The sequence below is a fragment of the Phyllostomus hastatus genome, unplaced genomic scaffold, assembly GCF_019186645.2.
Source record: "Phyllostomus hastatus isolate PE091 unplaced genomic scaffold, TTU_PhHast_1.1 phas_contig_1, whole genome shotgun sequence".
NCBI lineage: Eukaryota > Metazoa > Chordata > Mammalia > Chiroptera > Phyllostomidae > Phyllostomus > Phyllostomus hastatus.
In genome coordinates this window covers 21931147-21946024 of record NW_025333498.1, presented here as the reverse complement: position 1 = coordinate 21946024, position 14878 = coordinate 21931147, and the positions used below count along the sequence as shown (strand labels likewise).

The 14878-nt window shown below is 45.7% G+C and overlaps 1 protein-coding gene across 1 annotated transcript in view; it reads right to left on the bottom strand.

Annotated features, from left to right (window-relative positions):
* STK39 (serine/threonine kinase 39) overlaps positions 1 to 14878 on the bottom strand; it is a 277365-nt gene that overhangs the window by 183475 nt on the left and 79012 nt on the right. The gene's annotated exons all lie outside the window — the stretch shown is intronic.

The following is a 14878-nucleotide window of genomic DNA, read 5'->3' as shown; positions in this document are numbered from 1 at the left end:
CGCTTTCTGGACAATTTCCCTAGGTATAGATGGAATGAAGTAACACTGTTCTTCATATCCACTATACACTAGAAGTTCTCTTTGTGAGAAAATGAATTAACTAGGCACATTGTATATACATACATGCATGTATGCAAAAAAATCATTTTTGTATACAGCAGTAGATAATGAAATACCCAATGATTAGTAATGCATGCATTTCTTAACTTTTTACTAAAGGTGAAAATTTGTTAGTACACATCAGTTACTTAGGGCCAGTACAGATCTACCAGAAAGAGCCAACTCAAGAACAGCTTGACAGTAAGCTGGTAACTAGTCAGAAAAAGGGCAGTCCACACCTCAAAACCCTGCAGTGGGAGCCCCTTCAAACTGCCCCCATACACCCTTCTCTGCCGGCCCCCTTTGTTGATCGCCAGAATGTCAGCCATTACCAAAACACAACATCAAGTGCAAACCAAGGTCAAAATATATTAGCATTAGCTTTATGTCTGTAGTATTGAGTTATGCAATAACACTGTTCCCTGGGTTGAAATATACTATTTCATTTTATTTACATTTAAATGTACTCAAATCCCAATGGATGCCAACTATAAGCAAATGGAATAAAAACTGGCAAATGGAGTCTTTGTTCCAACAGCTACTCTCATATTAATACTGAGAAGTGTATTTTGAAAATGCTATAAAGTTTAATTTGCACATATGCGCCAAACTCTAAAAGTCTTAGAATTTTCACATTGCAGTCAGAAATATGAAGGTTGTGGGGGAATAAAGATCTCTGGAAGCTGTGAACCAGTCACCTGCAGAGAGAAGAAGATAAAATTCATTCTCTTTTAGAAGAGGAAGGTGAATTGAATCATTTGTTTGGCTGGAGGAAAAGAATATGATAAGGCTTTCAAAAATATTCTTTTCAACCTAATTTATATTTCTGAAAAAAAGTTCAACAATAAATCAGACATTCCATTTTTATTAAAATGGTTTTGTAACATAATAGTATATAAATATATATCATCTATCAATAATTAAGGATGTGGGTAAAAGTTGCTTTAAGGAAAAAAATATTATTTTAAATACAGTTGGCACAACTTCCAACTCTCTCCTAAAAGATATAATACAGATTTAAAAATCTACATTTAATATTAGATTTTTAAAAACTTCTTAAAAATACCATCAGATTACATTAGACCTTTTTTAAAGCTGCAAAAACAGCTAAGTAAGATGTATAAGTAGGAATTCCTTACTGACCATACCCCATCAATATATCTTTCATGATTCACATATGTATTCATAGCTTCCACTTAGAACACTCACTTTAAAGTCATAAACAGATGGTTAAACGTCTTTAAAGCTCAAAACAAAAAATTCCATAAGCAGAAAACACTACTCTTAGCATCTACTCACACGACTACAGAATAAACACACACCTCGCTGCTATGTATGGCTAATGTGTATGCAGACAGACTTGTACGTAATGGGGAACGGGACACTTTGACCACAGTACATAGTGTTCTTGTGTAAACAGGAAAACTGGTATATTCTGTGCAGACAGCTTACATATGACACTGAGAAGGAGGTGGCCGAGCAGGAACAGTGAAAAGCGTCCTTGTTTCCTAAGGGAGCCATCCACACAGCCAAAGGGAGTAGAGCCAGAGACACCTGAGTCAGAAGCCACGAACATTTCTCTGGACGCATGGGATCCAAGGCTGCACGTAGTTAACCAGCCCCACTTCCTGTCTCCAGGAATAACTGCATCTCACCCCAGAAAGAAAGGTGTCATCCTGTAACTTTTGAAAATGTTCTCACCTCTTTTGAATCCATCTACTTCTCTCCTTCCCCACTCCACTGCCTAGGGTTAAGCCAAGATTCCTGCAGCAGCCTCCTAAATCACTACCCCCAGGGCTCCCCAGAGCCCTGCTCCAACAGCCACACCAGACCCTTCCTCCCCACTCCCCCAGGATAGAGTCAAAATCCCTCAGTGCAGCATGCAAATATGGCTTCCTTTTCCTCATCTGCCTCCACTATCACTATTCTCAAATGCAGACCTTGAGCTCCAGCCTGCTAAACTGCTTTCTTTTCACTCCTTGCCCTCACAGTGCTGCCTCTGCACCTGAGGCTCCGACATCGGCCAGGCTGGTCCACGCTGCTCCCTCTACTAAGGGGAGGGCCATCAGCAGAGGACATTCTGCCTGACAGAGTATCTTTGGCATCTTGATGCTTGGTGCCTTGGGCTTTTTCACAGCCCCCTTTGTGTCAGGGTGTGGTGAGTTTGATGGGCATCTATCACCTTGGCCTAATTCGTGGTGTACTACTTAAGTAACTTTGGGAATTGTTTTATTTTGATGTCTGAACACTAAGCCTTTAGGAGGATCTGCAGGGTTTGGCTGTGTAGCTAGCCACCTGATTTGCAGAGTGGCAGATCCTCCAGGAAACAGCACAGCCCTCGCTGGCAGGGGCGGGTATCACAGTGGTTAGCGCAAAGGCTAGACTATCCGCCAACTGCCTGACTCCAGCAAGGCACATAGACCCTCTCTCGGCCTCTGTTCCCTTATCAGCCTCCTTGGTTACACCTATTTTTATATTACTTTCATATTTATAACACCGTCCTACTTATTTCACCATGTATAAATATGCTTTACAATAACTGTTAAGTAGATCAATAATAAGGCACTGTTCTGTGCCTTTTAAAAAAACAAGGTAACTAGGCTGAGCATTAACATTTTCACAGTGATCAATACACAGTATGAAAAAGATATGTCTCCTGACTTTAAGGAAACATATTACCATGTAAGAGAAATAAGACTCGAAACAATAAGCAACAGAACAACATGGTAAACCGAATGCTAAACCATGCTATCTGTGTACAAGCAGAGGAGCCACGACTGCAACAGCCATGTAAGACTCTGCATTCAAGGGGGGACCTGGCCCTGAAGATGAGGCTAAGATTTGGATAGGTTAGCCTAAAAGGAAATGACCTTCCAAAGAAACAGCATGAGCAAAGCACAACTGTTGAGCCAACAAGAAAAACTGCCTGACAGCTGCAAGGGTCAAAAACTCAAGTACCTGCAGGGGCCAGGCAGGAATGTAAAGGGGGGAAGAGGGTCCTGAAAACCAATAGCACAATCTCAATGATTACAGGTGCTTGGTACTTGGTGTCAGTGCAGGGAGATGCTAGGGAGTGCTGGACCCTTCCCAGGAGCCCATTCTCAGTCTAAAGCAGACTTCTGCGATTCAGCTGGCAAAGAAAGCTGTTGCCAAGGAATGCAGACCGGGTGTTGCAGATGTTCCAATTTTCCCAGAGAAGACCAAACATCAAGATTTTTTATGTAAAACCTCTTTGTTGTTGTTGTTGTTGGAATAAGTTCTTTTTTTTTTAAAGTCAAAAAGCAAAATAAAGTAATTCTACCTGCCTGGTTTAGCCTGCAAAACTAGTCTGCAGCTGTGTTGTTATGATGTCTAAAATTTACTAAAAATACATCGACACACACCACTTAATAGTGCTGTGATACCATGACCCAGGTGGTCCACTGGCATTCTGACACAGGGTGCCCAGCCTGGAGAGGTGTTGGCAGCACTGGATTCAGGATGCCAGAGGCAGCAGCTGCAAGATGTATTTCTGTTTTCTGTATCTAAGTAAAGATAAGTATAAGCCAGGTAAATGCCGCAAACAAGGATATTATCCAGGAAGATGGTCATGTCAATAGGCATGATGCATGTTAGAAATGGGATTTCATTGGTGAAAAGTCAAGGTATTTAGCACACAGGGAGTGGCTAAAATAATTTAGATTCACTCCCCACTATTGGCTGAATACAAAGAAAGATTCCAGCTAGGCCTGAGGTTAAGCTAAATCCCTAACCAGTTCTATATCTAGTGAGCTTCTAGATGCCAGCCAAGTACAAGTGTATGAGAAAACTGCATCTGACATTTTGTGTGTCTGCTTCCAGTGAATTGTTCACCTAGAAGAAAAAGGAGCAGAACAAATTATGAGGACCCTTTAGGGGCTTGCTTGCTGAAGAATGGCAGAATTTGACCTGAAACTTGATTTTCTTAAAACTTGGGGGTGACATTGTAGCTGAGCAGTCACCCCCTACCTACCTCAAACATCTACTACATGTATGAGTATCCGTGAAAGGAACCTGAGTTGTGCATGCAGTGAATGGCTTGGGTCAAATCAACACTTGGCCGGAGAGTAACAGAATCGACATTCGATAGTTCAGAGCTTCCTGAAATGTATTCCAAATGTATTCCTGAAATGGGTTACAGCAGATACTGATCCCTTCAGACTTCCAAGTGCCTGGCTGGGGCTGGGGTAGGAGCCACCAGAGCTGCAGGGGCCCCTGGCAGGTCCTCTTTTCTCCAGAGGCCATGCACAATGGAGAAATGCAAAGAAACACTGAGACTGTGGAGGAGCCCAGCCACAAAGTCTGAACAGTAAGTGAGGGAAGCTGCACCTGATCCTACTAGCACCCTGGACGGCGGCTGCTGCTCCCTCTATGAAGAAGAAAGTGGGGGAAAGTAATGGTGCAGGGGCGTTCAGGAAAGGAGGAAGATGGGCAGCGAGGAAGACTATCGAAGCTAGAGCCTGGGAGTAAAAGCAACAGGGCCTGTCTTTGAATAGAGATTCTGGAAATGAAAGAGGATAGGCAAATCCTTAAGAAAATCTGATGATTTAGTGGCTATTGGAATTGAAAGAGAGGAAGGAATAAAAAAAAAGATTAAATGACTTGCCAAAGGCTACATAGAAGTTATTGAGGGTCTGAAGGAAATTCAGGGCACTTCACAGGGCAGTTAGCCATGTCCAGGTTCAACCTCCTTTTTTGAAAAAGTCAGTGTATTTTTCTGTAATGAAAAGGAAATGCAAAATGAAGTAATGGGGCTTAATTCTCCACAGATCCTAAGCTCTTCCCTGAGTAAAGATGGAGTTGTGATTATCCAACAAAGAAAAACTAGATTAAGGTTCTCTCGTTAATCCTAAATGTCCTATTTATATCATCAAAAAACAATCCCTTCATAATTTGGTTTGATTCCCAGTTTTGTTTTGTTTTGTTTTGTTTTGTTTTTTTCTTCTTGTGAGAGACTCTCGAGACTTTTTTGGCAACACTGAAATGTGCTTCCCAGCACCCAGGAACACAGTCAGGGCTGCCAGCATCCGGCCCGCCTCAGTCCCACAGGTTTCCTTCATGCTGGGTGACCGAGTCATACCACCAACGCTGGATGACTCGGTCAGGTAAAGAAGCTGACAGCACTCTGCGAAAGGATGAGGCAACTGGGGAAGCGATGCAGTCAGAAGGAACCAGTAGAGAGGCCTGTCAGCTTCCACACACACACAAGGAATGACAACCGGGCGTGGCTGCCTTGTTCTTCTTCAAGTGCCTGTGGGAAGTGACACTTTGACCAGAGTGCTACGATCAGAAGTGCATTTTAGGAAAGCTAATCTGGATGGAACGAGGAGCCTGGCTCACAGCTGGACGAGGCGTGCCTCTGACTCTGTAACTGCGGCAGCCGTGACTTTCCCTGCTCCTTGTTCTCCTCCTCTCACCAAGAGAATCCAGGGGAAAGGGCGTCCAGGAACTACCCACAAACTTAAGGTGACACCTTTAGTTCTGAGTGTAGTACACTGAACATATATTTTTTCCCAAGTATAATTAAACCTAGCCTTTTCTACCAGGCTTTTTGTTTGTTTGATTTGTACTTGTACATTAAATTGGAACCAGTGCTCATTCTCCTGGAGCCTTGCCATCTTCAGCGTGTCATCAGACCTCCAGGCAAGAAGAGGCTGAGTGGGAACAGGGCAGGGCTGTCCCTTGTGCCTGCTGGGAATCCCTGCAAACCCAGGCGGGGGAGCGTGGAGCAGAGGGCGCACATGGAGGCCTCCAGATGGATGCCACACCTCTTCTGGGTACCTGTGCTGTGTTCAGCGGAACTCAGCACACCCAGGGTAAGAAGCGGAACCCAGAGCCCAGGGGACCAAGTCAGGGCATGGCCACATCTCGGACAGCAGCTGCCAACACTCGCGGGGCTCACTTTCTCCTGAAATAGTGCTACTTTGCCCAAAGGAACAGTTTTCCCACTACTCCAATAGTGATGTTCCACTGTACCGCAAATGTGAGCGCAACTAGCAAAACAGCAAATAGTGATGCCTGGGTGTGGGATGCGCGGCCCACTGCAGAGGCATACCACGGGGTCCTGGCCCTTTCTAGGGAGGTCCCCACCACCCCTTCCAGAAACTGAAAGGAAGAGAAGCAGTAGAGAGGGGAGGACATGGAGTAGGAGAGAGCTGCATTTCCACCCGCAGAGATCCTCTGGACACAGGCCTGCGTGCAGTCCCAATTACATGCCCTGCAAATTTACGTAGCTTCTTTGAACAAACAGTTTTCCTGCTATAAAACAGGAGGCAGGGAACATAGATTTTACGTTCTCAGCAATATTGTAGTGCTCACTATTTGTTGCCTACTCATTACCATCCTGTTTTAATTGTAATGACCGAGGCAATCAAGGGGCTTGGCTCCTCCCATCAGTGACTGGTCTGAGGGTCTGCCTTGGTCCTGGCCCATGAGATCCGAGGGAAATGTGGCGCAGGCTTCACTGGGGACATTTTCCTCCTAAATACAAGAACCGCCATATAAGGTTCTTCGTTCCCCTCTCACCTCCCTGCTTGGGACACTGTCATGTGAGGATGCGATGCTGGGAGCAAGAGCAGCCCATGGGATCACGAGCCGCCTGATGTGACTGGGGTGCAGCACCGGATGTAGGAAAGAGCCCATGACCTCTGTGACATCCAAGGGCGTCTGCACCAACCCTAGAAACAAATGTCTGAGACTTCTGTTATGTGAGACAATTAAATGTCCGCATTGCTTAATCTCCGGCCAGTCAAGCACTCTGGTATGTGTACCCAAAGGCTTCTTAACAGCCCCATCCTTCCCCAGTCCGACCATGTTTGTGCATGCTCCCTGACTGCTCCCTGACTGTTAAGCATTGCATCAGAGGCCAAAGTGGCTGCAATCCCCAAAAGGACTTGGTAAAAAATCAGCAAGAAAACAATTTAGTGCAATATGCAATTCTGGAGTTTTAAACAGCTCCAATATTAAGCATGGCTTTTAATGCCAGGGGCACAAATCAAAACAAATAAATGCACAGCCATCTCAAGGGGTAAAATACACTGCAAGAAGATTCTAGCTTACTTTTTTGCCAGTTGTTCCTGCTTGGGGCTATACTTAGATGTTTCAGAAACAGAAGGATACAATTCTAAGAAAATAGGAGAGAAAAGCACCTTTAACATTCCAGTCTAGACCCTTGCTACTCAAAGTGAGATACCCAAACCAAAGTCATCAGCACCATCAGGGAGCACTGGAGAAATGCAGAATGTTGGGTCCCACCCTGGTCCCAATGAATCAGAATCTGCATTGTGGCAAGATCCCAGCTGATTCTATGCGCAAGTTAGAGACGCACCCCTCAGGGTCCTGTCTTCCTACCAGAGGCTGTGGCTTGACTCAGCATGACTGGAAGCCCCTCAAAGTACAGCCAGTCCACAGCTTCCCTCCTTCACCCCTGAGATGGAGAGAAGCACAGGAGTGGAAAGAGAGTAGTAGCAGGAAAAAAGTTTAGCACACATTCATGTATCTTATGACCCAGTAAGTACAAGGGCAATACAGTAGTCCTCCCTTATCCTGGATTTCATTTTCCACTGCTTCAGTTACCTGAGGTCAACCACAGCCCAAAAATATTAAATGGAAAATTCCAGAAATAAAACCCCAGGGGAAAAAATCCATAGGTTTTAAATTGCATACTGTCTGAGTAGTGTGACAAAATCTCCTGCTATCCTCCTCCGTCCTGTCCCGGATGTGAATCATCCCGTTGTCTAGCATAAACACCCTTCTATGCTACCCACCCATCAGTCACGTAGCAGCCATCTCAGTCATCAGATTGACTGTCACGGTGCGGCAGTGCTTGTGTTCAGGTAACCCTCATTTTACCTAATAATGGCCCTGCAGTGCAACAGTCGTTTGAAGTTTACCATAGGTATGTATGTGTAGGAAGAAACATAGTATGTATTGGGTTTGGTACTATCTGTGGTGTAAGGCATCCACTGGGGGCCTTGGAACACATTCCCCACAGGTAAGAGGGGACTACTGTACTGAAAAGAAAAATCATACCCTACCAGAACTGTCTGACTCGTGATTCTAACGTGTCAAGCAGGACAGACAAATTCACACACACGGCATACCTCTACGGGAATACTCAAATGTGTACAAAATCTTTTTTTAATACATGAAAATAATTTATAATCATAATCCTAATTAATAGTCCATTAGTAACAGCTGCTCGCTGGAGGTGCCGGGGCCCAGAGGAGACCAGCTGCAGGTCAGCGTCATTCTCAGCACAGATGTCTGCAGCACGACCCTTCCCCTCCCACTCACAAAAGCCTCCGAATGCAACTGTGTGCGGAGCACCAGTCTGTCATTGAAGTGATAGCACTGAATCCGCTCATCTTTGGAGCAAGTCAATAATAATTATGCAGGCACCTCATCTACAATTAGTAATCAATCACTCACACACCACTTCACTGTGGATTGGGAAACACCACCTGCCCTGCTGGGACAGGACTCCAGAGGGACCAGACAGAACCGAAAAAGGTTTTCTGAAACCCTTGCTTTTTACCCAGTCTCCTTTCCTCCCGTAATACTCCTGGCTTTCAATTCCATTTATCCCTTCTTATAAGCAAATGACCTGGCTGGGTTCTATGTAGGCTGCAGCCCCCACCCACCCAAGGCATGATGTCCAAGGCATCCACTCTCAGAAAATACAACCTGCCCTATCTCCAGAGTCTGGGACCCAGAGAGTCACTTCTCAGCTGCTCTGGCCCAATCCATGGTTCCCATCTATGAATGAGAGAGGCAGTTCTGACCTTCTTTGAAACATCAAAGAACAATTTCATAGCCTTTCCTCACAGCAAAAGAAGAAATCAGAAGGCATCTTCCCTTTAGTCCCTAAAGGTAGAGTTTCTCCCTTCAAAATAAAAGCGACACAAAGAAACAAGCCTTTCCATGACTGGCATCTCATGTGGGTAAGCTCCTGAAATTGCCATCAACTGGTTTCCTTCAAGCGAGTTATGTTTTCACTCGTACGGGGAAGCAGCACTTGCTTGCACCTTGTACATGGAATCAACATCAATTTACAAGCACATAGACAAATAAGAAAAATTCAACAGAAGGATGCTTGGTAAAAATGCCAAGGCTGTACAAGCTGCCTCTTTCCCTGCAACTCTCGACCTTCTCACAATGGAGACAACACAGGCTTAAAAGAGCCAAAGAGAGAGAAAAAAAGTGGTGGATGTCAATTTACATTTGGCTCATGGTTCGGCTAACACATTTCGTTAGACACAATATGAAGGACGGCATTAGCTTAAGACAATGGCAAACTGCAGGTACTCTGCCCATCTATGTAAGAGCCACAGGACCCTGCCCCGGAGCAGCTGAATTTCTGGGTTAGACTGCAGCCAGAAGCCACACCTGGTGGGGCAGCCGCAGAAGGGACGAGGGCCGCAAAGTATGGAGTGGCAATCCCAGGCCAGCTGTCCCGCAGGTGCCAGGCAAGGGCCCAGCTTTGTCAAACCCCATGACAGACATGACCAAGAACTGACTAGTGATCAACTTTCTATCAAGCATGATAATTACAGTGCATAAAGGAAAACCACAGATAATCTCCAAATCATAAACCCATTATTCCCTGGTAACCAGTGGGAGGCAGGAGGGATACTTTTTAAGGTGCTCTGATAAAAGTAGCCACAGGACAGATACTTGGCTTCCTCTCGCCTCCTTGCCATTCTCTGATTTGAATGCTTTCAGTTCGGGACTAAGGCTAATGAAGGGACACTCAGAACATTTTGATGCAAGACAGGGCCTCAGAGAAAGTCTTATCAACCTTCCTTATTTTACAGCTGGGGAAAAAAACTGAGCCCCGGGGGCATCTGCCTTGTCAAAAGGTATATAGTTAAGAGGCAAGAGGGCAGGGGGGTTGAGGGGCAGAGGGCTGGCTAAGGGCAAGGAATTAAGCCAAAGTCTGAAAGTGATACCAGGAGACCTGAGGGTGATCTGCTTTTACAGCCTTCTGAATGACCTTAAATAAGCCCCCAATCGCCCAGCAGCCCTCAGTCGCCTCATCTGTCAGACCTACTGCACAGAACTGACAGACCTGCTGTAAGGAGAGCACAGGGTGAGCACGTTGTACAGGCATTTGCATTTCCCAAGGCAGACGCCTGCTCTGGAGTCAAAAGGGATCCGGGCGGGCCCTATCCACAAACACAAGCACAAGTAGCTCAGATCAAATGTTAATGAGTCTAAATTTCCAATGCAATATTAATATACCTGCAGGTGGTCTTTTTCATACAAATCTCCGCTCAACTATTAGAAGCTTCCAATAAACCAGAAAAACCCATCCGCACACTTTTAAAGAGATGGGCCCTATGGGAGACGATTAAAAATAGCACAATCCCAGTTGCCACAAGTATTTAAAGCAACAATTTGCATCATTTCCACATAGTTTCGCAAAGGACTAGCTGGAGCTTTAAAGAATTTTCAAAGAATCTGGAGTTTTTAAAATCTGTGATCAAGAAAACTATACATCTACAATAAAACTCCTAACACTGAAAAGTCACTAAAATATGAGGATCATACATTAAACTCTGTTGCTCAGTATGCTTTTCATCTGATTGCTAAGTAGTCATATGTTCCATAATTCACTCAACGACTGCTCACTGAGCCCTCTACTAAGTGTCTTTCTGGTCCTAAACACTGGGACTACAGAGCAGAAACCCCTGCCTTCGTGGAGGTGAACTTGAAACCGGGGTGGGGCAGCTGAAGGGTTAATAGACAATAAACAAAATTAGGAAGTGTAATATACAGCAGTGGTTTTCAGACTCGGTGGGCATCAGAATCATTGGAGGGCTCTTAAAATGCAGATTGCTGGGCCCCACCTCTAGTTTCTGACACAGCAGGTCTAAGGGTGAAAAAGCCCAAGGATCTGCATTGTTATCAAGCTTCCCAGGTGACGGTGATGCTGCTGGTCTAGAATCACACCCTGAGAACCAGCCACAGATCAGGGCACAGGGAGTAGGGGCCGGGGAGCTGAGGTTTACCACAGAGTGGCTGTGGAAGCCTCACGCTGTGACATTTGAGGCAAGACTCTGGCAGGGAACTGAAAAGAGTATTCCAGACAGAGGGAGAAGGCAACGCAACAGTCCTGAGGCAAAAGCAGGCAGAGCAAGGAGGCTAGTTGGACTGGGGTGGAGAGAGGGAGAGAAGAAATCGGGACACGAGGACCCAGACCTGGCAAGGTCCCACCATGAGGATTTTTGACTTCGCTCTGAGACGGAGAGACATTAGAGGGTTTTGAGTAAAGGCAAGAGACAAGTCTTTACCTTAGCTTAACAGAGTCACTCTGGGTGCCAGAGCTTGGCACAGAGGGGAAGAACAGAAGAGGAGCACCTCTCAGGAGGTGACCAAATTAATCCAGGCAAGAGCTGACAGTGGCGGGGCCCAGGACGACAGTTGCAGGGGAGGTGGTGTGATGTGGTTCACAGGAGGACTCGCTGCCACACCGGACAGAGAGTGCCGTGTACGAGAAGGAGAAGCACCGAGGGGCAGCAACCGTGCGGTCTGCTCACCAGAAGGACGGGGCTGCCTTCCAGAGGACTGGGGGAGACCGCAAGGAGGGCAGCCTGTGGGGTCTGGGGTTGCAGAGTTCTCCGGTATGGCGGCAACACAATCTGCACAGGTGAAAGAAAACTGGAGAACCGAAGAATGGCATTTCGCAGATGACACATGGCCAGCAAAGAGCTTGGCGGAAGGCAGAGAGGAAGGGAGTAACCCAGGAGGCTGGATAATGCTTGGCTACTGGTATCAAGTGCACTCTATAAAATCAAGTGTGAAACCATATTCATAGAGTATAAATACTTGTGAATGCTAAATTTCTTAAAAACCTCTAACCTACTTATGACATATGCAGTAACTTATCGGATGTTATTAATCAAAAACACTAAATTCCTAAATCATTCACGGCTACAATACATATCCGAGACTTATCCCCAGAACAACCTATTAACTAGACCCAATGTGGCTAACTTAGATTCCTCAAGTGTACACATTGCTATCCACGTACACATTTTTGAAATTAAATCCTATAGCTAACTGCTTAATGCCTGTTTCACCTGAACTATAAACTCCACGAGAGTAGACGTGACATCTCCAATGCTTGCCACCGCATCAGCTCAGACAACTATGCCTGGAGCACAGTAAATGCTGAAGAAGTATCTGTCGGCTGACCAACCCAGGACGCATGGGACCCAGACACCTAATGTTCGCCTTTACACCAGGGAAGGACCACTTTTTGTTTTAATACATGGAGATTCTGGGAAACAATAAAAATTTTTAAATTAAAAAAAAGATCCAGCAGAGAACTGACTTGAATTGCTCTGCTCTCAGTCCAAAAAACCTTGTTTTCCCCAGACTTTAATAGCTTATGATAATATACAAATAATTTAACTTCATAACAACACAGAAGGCCCTTTAAGGCAGGACAAAAGCAAGGGAGGGTGGGAGGGAAAACAACGACTGAGGCCATCTGCCCTACGTCCTCCCAGACACTCCTCCTGGAAGCTCGGCCTGTCCCCCACGCAGCGAAACACGCACAGCTGAGGAAAACGTCCAGCAGGGCGGCCAGCAGAGTCATTCTCCCCCGTTGGGTCCACCCGGTTAGACTCCCTAAAGCTGTTACTCAAACAACTGCTGGCAGCTGTTACAGGGACGGGAAGCAGCTTAAAATCATCCCAAGTATTTCTCACCGATGGTGCACAGAGGGAATGGAAAACCAAGTTTCCAGAACCAACCGCATCCTCAGTTCCTGCTGGAGGTTTCCCAGATGTTACCACTGACCAGCATCCCCCAATTCAGGAGCCACGTCAACTTGCTGACCTTATTTACTTACCCCCCGAAAAAAGAAGAATATATGGGAACTTTGGCAAGTGTGTTAAACCATAATTCACACAATTACAAGCTTCCTGGAACTCAAACCATATATCGTGGTTCGCTATAAAGTGCTTTAGAGCCCCAAAGGTTTGCATCTGCACTGGTCCTCTGCTTTCTGAGCGTGCCCAATGTCTCTTCATTCATGCTCTGCCTCACGCTCCCTCTGCATTATTAACCGTTTCATTGTCCTCTGGCTAAGGTAGAGCTTGCCTAAAATCAAAGCTGAAAAGGGGTCATTAAAAAACTATTTTCAGCCTTAAAAGTACACACCAGTACACAAACCTAACTATTTTAAATGTTTTTTCCTCCCTCTCTGTTAAGCTGATCCACTCAGACTTGTGTGAGCTGTCAGCTGTGACTGACACGCACCACCATCAGGCCTGTGCACAGGTTGGGTGCAGCCTGCTGAGATGGGGTGTCCAGCACACCTGTGGTTCAGATCACACTAATCAAGTTTGGGAGCACCTGCTGGGTGTCAGGTACTCCTGGGAGGTACTGAGATGAACACCATGGAGAGTCTCCCACTGGTAAGCGTATGGCTGTAGGGAAGAGGGGGACACACAGACCCAAGTTCACTAGCATGTGTCACAGGCCATCTACTTGGAGTGTATAAAGGAGAGTACTTTCAAGCCACCAGGGTAAGGGCTAGACATGGTAAGGGTCGGGACAGTAGAGAAAAGGTGGGAAAAGGTTTCTCAAGGAAAGAAGGCCCCAAATTGAGTCATGAAAGAGAAGTGAGCCAGATAAAGAAGGGAGATCACAAAGGAGTGAAGCAGAAATTGGTGGGGGTGGGGGGGGGGGAGGCTGGGAGGGAAGGTAACGGGAGAAACAGGTGGGGGCTTCATGTGCCATCTGGGGGAGCTGGCACTTTATTCTATCATCAACAGTTTTTAACCTGACGCCACAGAATTATATGGTCAGATTGGCAGTGTAGATTTTTCACTCTGGTAATATTAGGGAAAACAAAGGGGTAAAGAAGGAGAAAAAGCAAAATGATATGTCAAGAGGTCAGTAGGGTGCTTACAGCCAGGCCTCCCTAGCTGCCTCCTTGTGATATTACCACAGCCTACATAATTAAAGGGCACCACCCCCATTTCAATACAAAAGCAGTGCAACTGAACTAATTCTAAACTGGAATGGGTGTTAATTCCTTCAACCCTCTAGCATTTTCCCATTGCACAGATGTGGAAACTGAGGTGCAAAAAGGTTAAATATCTTGGTTACGGGGTGAGAAGTTAGCAGCCAGGATGTGAATCACGAGCAGTCTGGTAAATATGATGACATCATCACCCCCTGATAGGGATGCCTCAGGAGCTTTCCGAGTTTTCTGACACTAGGATTCAGGGAGCCCACACCACCAGCTAGAAGCAACAGCCTGTCTTCCCTGCAACACAAGAAATACTCTCTTTCTCCCCCCGCCCCCCCATCAAAGTACACTTTACTGGAGCCAGAGAACACAGAAGGACAACGAAAGAACCCAGCAACAATGGGCATAAAAACTCCACCTTTCACACCACCTCTGATGCTGGAAGCAAGTTAAATCAGGTTGCACGTTTTCCTGGCAGAAGTTGTAGTCAGAGGGTTTTCTGTTGTTTGAGATGCAGACTACAACTGAAAATGTATTCAAAGGCTGACTAAGGATATATCTATCCCTTCCAGAAAATCAAGATGCTACCCAGAGTCATACCAATGTGCCTTAGACAGTGAAAAGCCTAGTGCTTACGTTTGATCTGATGGCCTCAGACACACCGAGAGAGATGTGACGATAATGTTCTAGAGTTCTGGTGCCTTAACTCAGCACCAGATCTGATGTCTGTAAGAAACGGGGGATGGGAAGTTCAGATTCACACATATACACAGA